This window comes from Phalaenopsis equestris, unplaced genomic scaffold (genome assembly GCF_001263595.1).
Source record: "Phalaenopsis equestris unplaced genomic scaffold, ASM126359v1 Scaffold232875, whole genome shotgun sequence".
NCBI classification, from domain to species: domain Eukaryota; kingdom Viridiplantae; phylum Streptophyta; class Magnoliopsida; order Asparagales; family Orchidaceae; genus Phalaenopsis; species Phalaenopsis equestris.
The window spans coordinates 75,129-85,170 of NW_018250835.1; positions in this window are offsets into that span (position 1 = coordinate 75,129).

A 10,042-nucleotide genomic window follows, 5' to 3' on the forward strand; every position below is an offset into this window, starting at 1 on the left:
AGATTGATAGATAACGAGGGTGAGAGAGAGGAGAGATCGAGAAGAAAGAGCAAGAAGAGAGAGAAAGAGAGAGATACAGTGAGAGAGAGGAGGAGACTAAGAAAAAGAGAGATAGAGAACAAGAGAGTGCAAGAAAGAAAAGAGAAAGAAAGAAAGAAAGAGGTATAAGAAATATAACATAAGAGAAAAAAATATGGGAGAACATAAGAGATAGATATTATAAGAGAGGGAGAGGGAGGGAGGAAAGGAGAGTGAGGGAAAGCAAGAAAGAGCCAGAGATAGTGAGTGGATGATACAGAGGGAAAGAAAGAGAGAGAGAAAGAATGAGAGGGTAGGAGATGGATGAGGGAGGGAAGGAGAGAAGTAGAGAGATAAAATGAGAGAAATGGAGAGGTAAATAGATTGTGTGAGAGATACATAAGTAGAAAGAGAGAGAGGAAGGGATAGTGCAAGAGAAGAAAGGGACAACTAGAGAGAAGCAAAGGGAGGGAGCATAAGGCTAGTGAGAGAAGCAAAGGAGATGGAGAGATAGAGAGAAGGAAAATGGGAAGGAAGAGAGAGGAAAAGTCTGTGTGAGAAATATATATATATATAAAGAAGTCAGAGAAAAATGAAAGGAGTAAGGGTGTGAGTGGAAGGGAGAGGGAGAGATGGTTGGAGAGAGAAAAAGAGAGCATGTGAGAGACAGAGAAAGAGGGTGATATTTTATGTCTCTCTTTCTCTATCTCTCTTTCTTAATCTCTCCCTCTTTCTCGTTATACCTCTCTCTTTTGCTCTCTCTTTCTTTCTTTTTATTCTCCCTCTCTCTTAATCATCTATCTCTCCCCCTCTCTTCCTCCTTCCGACCCTTTCTCTCTAACCCCATTCCTTTCTCTTTTCTCTCTCTCTGTCCTTCATTATCACACTCCCTTTTGCAGAGAAAGCTAAAGAGACTGAGAGAGCCATAGAGGGATGAAATGGGATGGAGAGAGAGAGAGCATCTTCTCTTCCTTCTCATTCTTTCTTTCTATCTATTTATCATTATCTCTTTGCCTTCCTCTCATGAGGTTTTTTTCGAACTCTCTCCCGCTCCATCATTTGAGAGATAAAGAAGAGAAGATGAGGGAAGAGAGAAAGTGCTAGGAGAGATAGAAAAGAGAATAAAAAATTAGAGATTACAGGAGAGGGTGTGAGAGAGTTAGAGTGGGAGAAAGTGGAGAAAGGGATTGTGAGAAATGAGAGATAGAGCGATAGATTGAGGAGACCGAGAGTGAAAGAGAGAGAGAGAAAGGGAGAGGATGCTTTATTATCTCTCTCCTCTCTCCTTCCCTTCGATCTTAGAACTCTCCTACTCTGACATATATTCTCACTTTTTCTAATCACCCACTCTCTCTTATATCTCTTGATCGATCTATCGATATCTTCTCTCTCTTGCTCTCCATCTCTCTCTCTCTCTTTCTCTCCCTCCCTCCCTCTCAAAAAAGCAAGAAAAAGATATAGAGAATGAGAGAGAGAAAGAAGAGAAGACAAGAGAGGGAAGGAGGGAGGGAGGGAGATAGAGAGAGTATGCCTCCATCTCTTTCCATGCTCAGAGTCTCTCTCTCACTCTTTTTCTTTAGTTCTCTCTAGCTCTCCCTCTCTGTCTTTATCCCTCACTTCATCTCTCCCTCTCTCTTTCTCTCTCACGTTCTCTAACTCTCTTTCTCCCTCTTACTTTAGCTCTATTTCCTCTCTCTCCCACTATCTCTCTCACTCTCCCTATCTCTTGAGAGAGATAGTGAGAGAAATAAGAGAGTGAGAGAGAGGGAGAAAGTTAGGGAGAGATAGTTCATATGAGAGAGAGAAACAAAAATTGAAAGAGCAAGAACTAAATAGAGTTAGTAGAAAGGAAGAGAAAGGGAGAAGAGTGAGAGCAAGAGGTAGAGTATGAGAGAGGAATTTTTTCTCTCATCTCTTCTCTTTCTATCTGTAGGGTGGGAGAGTGTGAGAGGAAGAGAGATAGAAGAGGGTGTGGAGAGAGAGGGGGAAGAAATTAGTTTTGGAGGAAGGGAGTGTCAGAGAGAGTGAGAGGAGAGATAAGAAGAGAAGATATATCTCACCCACTTCTTCCCTCATCTCCTCTCCCCCTCTATCTCTCTTATTTTCTCCCCCTTGTTCTTACTCTCTGCGAGTGAGAAAGTGACAATGAGAGAGAGAATGAAGGAATGACAATAACAGAGACATACATAGAGTAAGAGAAGAGGGAGAGCGTCAAGGAAAGAGATAGAAGGAGAGGAGGATCAAGGAAGAGGAAGAGAGCTTCATTTATCTCTCTCTCCCTCTCTCACTCTTCCCCCTCTTTCACATCTAATTGTCCACTCTCACCTTCTCTCTGTCTCTCACTCACTCTTTCTATCTACCTCTCTCCCTTCTCTAACTATTTTCTCTCTATCTCTCTGTTTGTTCTCTCTCAACCTTCTACCTCTCTCTCTCTCTTCATCTCTCTCTCTCTCATTTTGCGTCCCTCTCCCTCTTTTTTCACTTTCCCACTCTTAGTGTCTCCCTCTTTGCTCACATTCTTCTCTCACTAGCACCCTCTATCCACCCCTCACTCATTTCCACTCTCTCTCATTCTTTCTCTCATTATTTTCATTATTTTGTCTTCTTTCTCTTTCTCTCATTCTATATCTGTCACTCTTTTCTGTCGTACACTCCCTTTCTATTCTCCCTCCTCTTCTCTTCTTCTTCTCTATCTCTCACATTCATTCTCTCTTGCTCTATCTCCCACTAAAACTCTCTCTCTCCTCTCTCTCTCCTTCCCTCCCTACTTATCCCACTCCATTCTCTCTCTTGGGTCCCTCTATTTCTTATGTTTTGTGTTGCTTTCTCACTCTTACTCTATCTCTCAAACACTTTCTTCCTTCATGTTCCTTAGCTTTCTCTCTCAAATTATCTCTCTCCCACGTCCCTCTCATTCTCCCTTGCTCACCCTCATATATCAATATTTATTCTATAATTTTTCTCTCTAAGAAGAGGTGGGGGAGAGTGAGAGAAATAAAGAGAGATGGAGGGAAAGGGAGCCTTGTTTTATTTGCCGCATTGCTCTTTTTGTTCCTCTATCACTCCCTCAACCTCTTCCTGATTGAAATAGAAAAGGAAGGAGAATGAGTGAATAAGATAGAGAAATTGAGAGAGATATATATAGCTAGAGGGTCAGTGAAATGAGAAAAAGGTAGGTTGAAATATAGTGAGATAGGGACAGATAAGGAAGAAGGGGCAAAGAGAAAGAATAGAGGGGGAAAGAAAGTAAGAGGGAAAAAGAAGAGGAAAAGAGAAAAGCTAGAGGAAGAGCAATAGAGAGAATGATAAGGATAAAAAGATTAGGAGATATGTGGGGAGAGAGAAGGAAAAAGAGAGTGAGAATGAGAGGGAGAGGGAGAGGATGAGAGAGAGATTGAGAAACCGATGAGCAAGTGGGAGAGCAAGAGAGTGGGGAGAGAGGGAGAAAGAAAGTGTGGGAGTGGTTTCACTATATCTCTTCTTTGCTCTCCCTCCTCTCTCTTTATAGTCTATCTCTCTAACTAACACCCTCCCTCCCTCTCACTCATACCCTCTACCTTTTCTCTCTACCTCTCCTTATTTCACACCCTCTCTCTTCTCTTTCACTCTATCTATTTCTATCTCTCTCGCTCTCCCTCTCACTATCCCTCTCACACATGCTCCCTCTCTCTCCCTCTCACTATCCCTCTCACACATTCTCTCTCTTTCCCACTCTTGTCTCTCCCTATTCTCTCTATCTCCACTCTTTCTCTCTCACTCCACTCTCTTCAAATCTCTCTATCTTTATTTCCCTCTTCTCTCTCTCACACACACACTCACTCTTTGTTCCTTTTTCTCTCTCTCATTCTCTTGATTTCTCTTTTATTCTCTACTTATCTCTCTCAATCTTTCACTCTTGCTTCTCTCTCTCTCTCACACACACACACACACACACTTGCCCCCTCTTCCTCTCTCTTATCACTTTCCCTTTCTTGCTCTCTATCTCTCAATTATATCGCACACAATCTCTCCCTCTCCTTATTTCTTTTTCTCTCACACTTCTCTTTCTGTCACCTTCTTGTCCCTTGCTATCTACCTTTTCACTCTCTCTCACTGATCTTTATCTCTTTATTATTGGTATGGTATATTCATACCATAACATATGAACACTAAGAAATATAATACTTATTGATGCTGAAACTCATAAAAAATATAATGGCTTCATGAATGGAGTCAAATATGCAATATTTATGGAAAAATCTATTCGAGTACTCTTTCTCTCTCAAAGAGAGAGATAACAATGAGAGAGATAGAAAGATAAGTCAAAAGGGAGAAAAAATACAAGGAAAGATAGAGGTGAGCGAGAGAGAGAGATAGTGAGAGAGGAATAGAGGGATTAGAGAGTAAGTGATGGAGTGAAAGATAGCTTGAAGTAATGAAAGAATGAGCGATAAAGAGATGGGGAGAGAACAAATGGGAGAGAGAAATAGAGGGAGATAAGCAAGTAAGGGGAGAGATAGAGAAAGAGACAGAAGAGCAACAGAGAGAATAGAAAGAAAAAAAATTTGAAAGAATATGAGAGACGTAGGAGGGATAGCGAGGGGGAAATAACATTAAAGAGAGGGAGAGGGATAGAGTGATAGGCAAGGAGTGGGAGAGAAAGTGATAGAGAGATAATGAGAGAGAGGAAGAGTGTGGGAAAGAAAAATTGCCGGTAATGATATATAAAGGAAGGGAGAGATAGAGCAACATAGATGGAGTGAGAAAGTAAGAGAAAGTGAGAAAGAGAGAGAGCATGAGAATGAGAGAATGAGAGTGAGAGAGAGGGAGGGATAACGAGTGACATAAGGAGGCAGAGAGTGAGAAAGATAAAGTTTCAACCTTTTCTCAAACTATTCCTCCCTCTTTTTCACTCATATTTTCCTCTCTGCTTCCCTCCCTCCCTCAATCATGCACCTTTCCTCCATCCATCCCTCCCACATTGCTCTCCATCTCTATCGCTCTCTTTTTTTCAATCTCTTAATCTCTCTATTCTTTCTCTCACACTGTCCCTCAGTCACTCTCTCCATCTCTCTCTATTAGCCCTCAATCAGTCATTCTCTCATTCTCCATCCTCTCTCTTTTTTTCAAACAATCAACTTGTCTCTCTTCTCATCCCTAATTCTAATTGCACTCTCTACTCCTCTCCCATTCTCCTCTTCCTCCCTCCCTCTCTCCTCCTCCCTCACTCACTCCCTTTTCCTTTCTCCCTATATTTTTTCTATCTCAGAGAGATTGAGGTGAGAGAGAGAAAGATAAAGGGACAAAAAAAAGGAAGGATGATGTGAGATAAAGGGATGGGGATATAGACAATGAGGGAGTTAGAGAGGGAAGGAAAAAAGTGGCACTGAGGAAGAGCCTCAAGAGAGAGAGACGAAAGCATAGTGGTAGTGAGAGTCAAGGAGGAATAAAACAGAAAGGTAGAAATAATGAAAAAAATACATGGATAGATATAGAGAGAGTGTGACAAAAAAAAATGAAAGAGAGAAAGGAAAAGAGATGGATGGGGAGGGAGGGAGAAACAGATAGAGCGATAAAGAGTTATAGAAAGAGAATAAAAAAGAGAGAGGGATAGAAGAGATAAGAAAAAAGAGAGTAAGTAGAAAGCGGTAAAGAGGGGGAGGGAGGGAGGGTGAAAGAGAGGAAATAAGAATGTGGAGAGCTATAAAGTGGAGAAAGAGATGGAGACCTAGAAGGAGATGGAGGATAAGAGATAACGAGAGTGAGAGAGCAACAGAAAGAGAGAGAGAGAGGGAGAGTGAGAGAAGAGGGAGAGCGAGAGAGATTGTAAGAGAGAAATTGAGAGGGAAGAGCGAGGGACAAAAAGGGATAGGGAGGGACAAAAAGTGGGGAGAGGGAAGAAGAAATTTAGAAAGAGATAGCAAGAGGAGAGATGGAGGGATAGATGAGAGAAAGAGAGTGCGAGAGTAGTTAGGTGGATAAGGAAAGCGATAGTGAGGGATAGGAAGGGTGGGAGGGTGAAGTAAGGGATTAAGTGATAGAGAAATATATAAAAAAAAGGAGGGGTGTGGATGAGAAAGAGAAAGATAAAACAGAAGGCATATAGATAAATAGGGAGGGACAAGGAGGAACATGGAAGGAGGGTGGGAGAGGAAGTGGAGTGAGAGAAAACATGAGAGAGTTGAAGAAAAGGCTGAGATATAGAGGGAGAGAGATGGATAGAGCTAAGGGAGAAAGAAAACATGCGAGATGGAGAGATAGGAAGATGAGAATGAGAGAAGAAGAAAGATGGAGAACTAGAAAGAGATGGCGGGTGAGATAGAGAGTGTGTGTGAGAGAGAGAGAGTAAGAGATAAATAGATTAAGAGAGTGATATAAACTACGAGAGATGAAGATAAAAAAGTGTGAGAGAAAAGGAGTAGGAGAGAAAGCAAGACAGATGGATAGTGAGAAAGAGATGCCTCAGTCGTTTCCCTCCTAATTTCTCCTTCTCTCTCTCTCTCCTTGCTTCTCTCACCCCCTTTTGCTCCCTCTCTTCGCCTTTCCCTGTAGCTCTCCCTTTCTTCTCTTGCACTCTCTTTCTCCTAGTCTCTTTCACATACACTCTCTTTACCTCAATATTTCTCTCATTATCTCTCCCTAATACTCTCTCTCCCTTCCTCATTTCCTCTCTCACCCTCTTTTTAATTTTTTATCTCTCTCTCTTTCCCTCTCTACCTCTCAATAACAATATCTATATCTATGTCTCCTACTCTCTCTTGATTTCTCTCACTCTCCATCCCTCCCTCGCTCCCCTCCCTCCCTCTTCTTCTCCTATATTATCAATCTCTTATTTTCTCCCATATTTTTTGTATCTCTTATGCTCTCTCTTACTTGCTATAACGTTCACTTCTATCTCTCTCCCTCACTCTCTTGTTCTCTCTCTTTATCTCTCGATCTCTTCCTCTCTCTCATTATCATTTTCTCTCGCTTGCTCTCTTTTTCTAACTCTTTCTTCTTTATCTCTTCTCTCTCTTTGTCCTTCACTATCTCTCAAGCTCTATCTCTCTCGCTCACCCTCATTCCTCTCTCACTATCCCTCATTCTTTGTCACTCTCCCTCATGTATTACCTTCAAACTCTTGCTCCTCCCTCCTCTTTCACTGTCAACCTCTCTCTACCTTGATGATTCTTTAACTAACTCTCTCCATTCATATTCTTCATGTCTCACCCTCTAACTCTTTATCTTTCCCTCCTCTCTCACAAAAGAAGATGAAGAGATGGAGAAAGAAAGAAAGGGCTAGAGAGAGTGATTGAGGAAGACATAAGTGAGATAGAAAATGAGAGGTTGACAAAAAGGTGAGATCAAGAGATGGGACGAGGAAGAAAGAGAGTGAGAGGTGGAATATATGGAGGGACAAAGAGATAGGGAGAGATAGAAAGATAAAGAAAGAGAGATATGGAGCATGGAGGGAGGAGAGAAGTAAGTGAGAAATGGAAGATGAGAGAGAGGGGATGAGAAAGAGAGATTGTGAAATAAGGGAAGTGAGACTCGAAAGAAAGAGTGAGAGAGATAAAATGAGTGACCGAGTAAGAGGGTGAAGGAGAAGAGAGAGGGAGGATGGGAGATGGGATAAAATAAGGAGAGCTCTCACTCTATCTCTCTCTCTTAATATCTTTCTCTCTAATTTTCTCTCTCTTTCTCTATCTCCTACTCTTTCCTCTGGAGGAAGGGAAGCAGAGGTGGGCGGGAGAGGAAATCAGGGAGATAGATGGAGAAATAGATAAACTGAGGTAAAAAAAGAGAGCAAGAGTGCAAGAGTGAGAGAAGGAGACTGATAGATAATGCGAGAGAGAAGAGAGATGTTCTTTTTGTCTCTCTCTCTCTCTCTCTTTCCTCTTTTTCTCTTGCTCTCTTCCTCTCTTATTAGATAGAAGGAGAGAGGGAGAGAATTAGGTGTTTATTTTATGAAAAAGAGGGCGAATAAAGTCTATCTCTCTCTCTTTTATAATGATGAAGAAGAGAGAGATAAAAAAGAGAGAGGAGGATGAAGAGAGGGAGGGAGAGTCAGGGTGAGGGAGATAAAGCAGGTGAGATAGAGAAGATGTACAAAGAGCAGAGAGGAAGAAAGTGAGAGATATATTGATAAAGAAGAGAGGGAGGAGATTCAGTGTGGAGAGGAGAGAGATAGTGAAATGAGTGAGAGAGAGATAGAAAAAGAGGCAGTAAGAGAGGCAGAGAAAGTCAAAGAGAGGGAGGAGAGAGAAAGAGGAAGTATATGAGGGAGAGTGGTAATGACATAATGAGAAATGATTACCCTCCTTCCTCCTTTCCCCTCTCTATCTCTCTCAATATTAATCTTTTTCCATCTCTAGCTACCACCATTCTCTTGCTCTCTCTTACTCTCCTTCCCTTTCTCTTCTATGCTGTGTCTCTCACAAACCCTCGCTTCTCTCTCTTTATCTCTCATTTTCTTATTTTCTCTTTCTCTTTGTCACATTGTAATAGATGGGGAGAGAGACCAGACAATTTGAGAGAGTGAAGATAGATAGAGAGAAGAATAGAAAATGAGAGATTATAAGAGAATGAGAGCATGACATGATAGAATGAGTTCTCACTCTTTATCTGTCTCTTTCCCACACTCACTCACTCACTCACACTCTTTGTCTCTCAACTCTCCATCTCTTTATCAGTCTCTCCACTTCACCCTGTCACCACCCTATATTTCTTTTCCATTAAACCTATCTCTCTCTATCTCTCACTCTCTTGCTATTGTTATCTAGCTCTTTTATCTCTCTCTCCCACTTTAACTGTTGCACTTTCCCCCTCTCTCTCTTTCAACTCACTGTCCTTTGCTCTTGCTCTCTAGTTCTTTTTTCCTCTATCTCTCATCTCCACTCTCTCTCTATCTTTCTTCATATCTCATGCTCCCTCTTTCATTCTCACTCTATCTCTCTCAATAGGAAGGGCGAGAGAGGCAAGGAAGTAAGCTATAGTGAGTGAGAGAGAAAAAGATAGATAGAGTAAGAGAGAGTGAGAGACAAAGACACCAAGAGATTGAGAGCAAGAGATGAGGGAAATTGATATCTCTATTCTCTCTCTATCTCGCTCTCTTTCTCTCGCATTCTAGCTCTCATACTTTCTCATTCATACCTTCTCTAGCTTCTCTCCATCTCTCTCATTTCTTCATCTCTCTTTCTTTCATATTTCTTTAGTTTCCTTTCTCTCTTATTCCTTTTATATTCTCTTCCTTCTCTCACTTCCCTTTCTCTCTCTTTGTTCCTTGATCCCTCCAAATCTCTTTTTCCTTCCATCATAAGAGAGTTAGAAAAATGAAAAAGAGCAAGATATAGAGAGCAAAAGATAGGGAGTGAGTGTATCGCCATTTTTTTCTCTCTTCCTCCCTCTTTCACTTACTACTTATCTCTCTCTTCACTGCCTCTATCTTTTTCTCTCTCACTCATGCTCTTTCTCATCTCCCTGTCCCTCTCTTGATGGGGATATAGAAAAAAAAAGAGAAAGAGAGCTAGAGAAAATGATTGAAGATGACATAAGAGAGAGAGAGAGAGAAAATGCGAGGTAGATAGAAAGGTAAGATCAGGAGATGAGACAAGGAGAGAAATGACTGAAGCATTTCTTTCTCATTGTCCATCTCTCTTGATTTCTCCCTCACTCTCTCACTTTTTTCTCCTCATCTCACTTAATCTCTCCCTCTTTTACTATCTCTTACCCTCCATCTCATTCTAGCTCTGCATCTTTGTTCTAGTCTCATTCTATTCTTTCTAGCTGTCCAACTCTTTTGCTTTCTCTCTCCCTCTGTCTATCACCCTCTCTCTCCATCCATCTCTCACTCTTAAATTTCTTCTACTCTCCCCTACAACTCCCTCTCTCCCCTACAACTCCCTCTCTCCATCCCTCCCTGTCCCACCTTGTCCCTCCCTATCTATCTATGCCTCCCCCTCAATCTTTCTCTCTTTCACCCAATCCTTTCTTTCTCGTTGTCTTACTCTCTCACTTTATCTCTAATTTCCCCTTCAGCCCTCTTTATCCCTCACTCTCTCTTTCC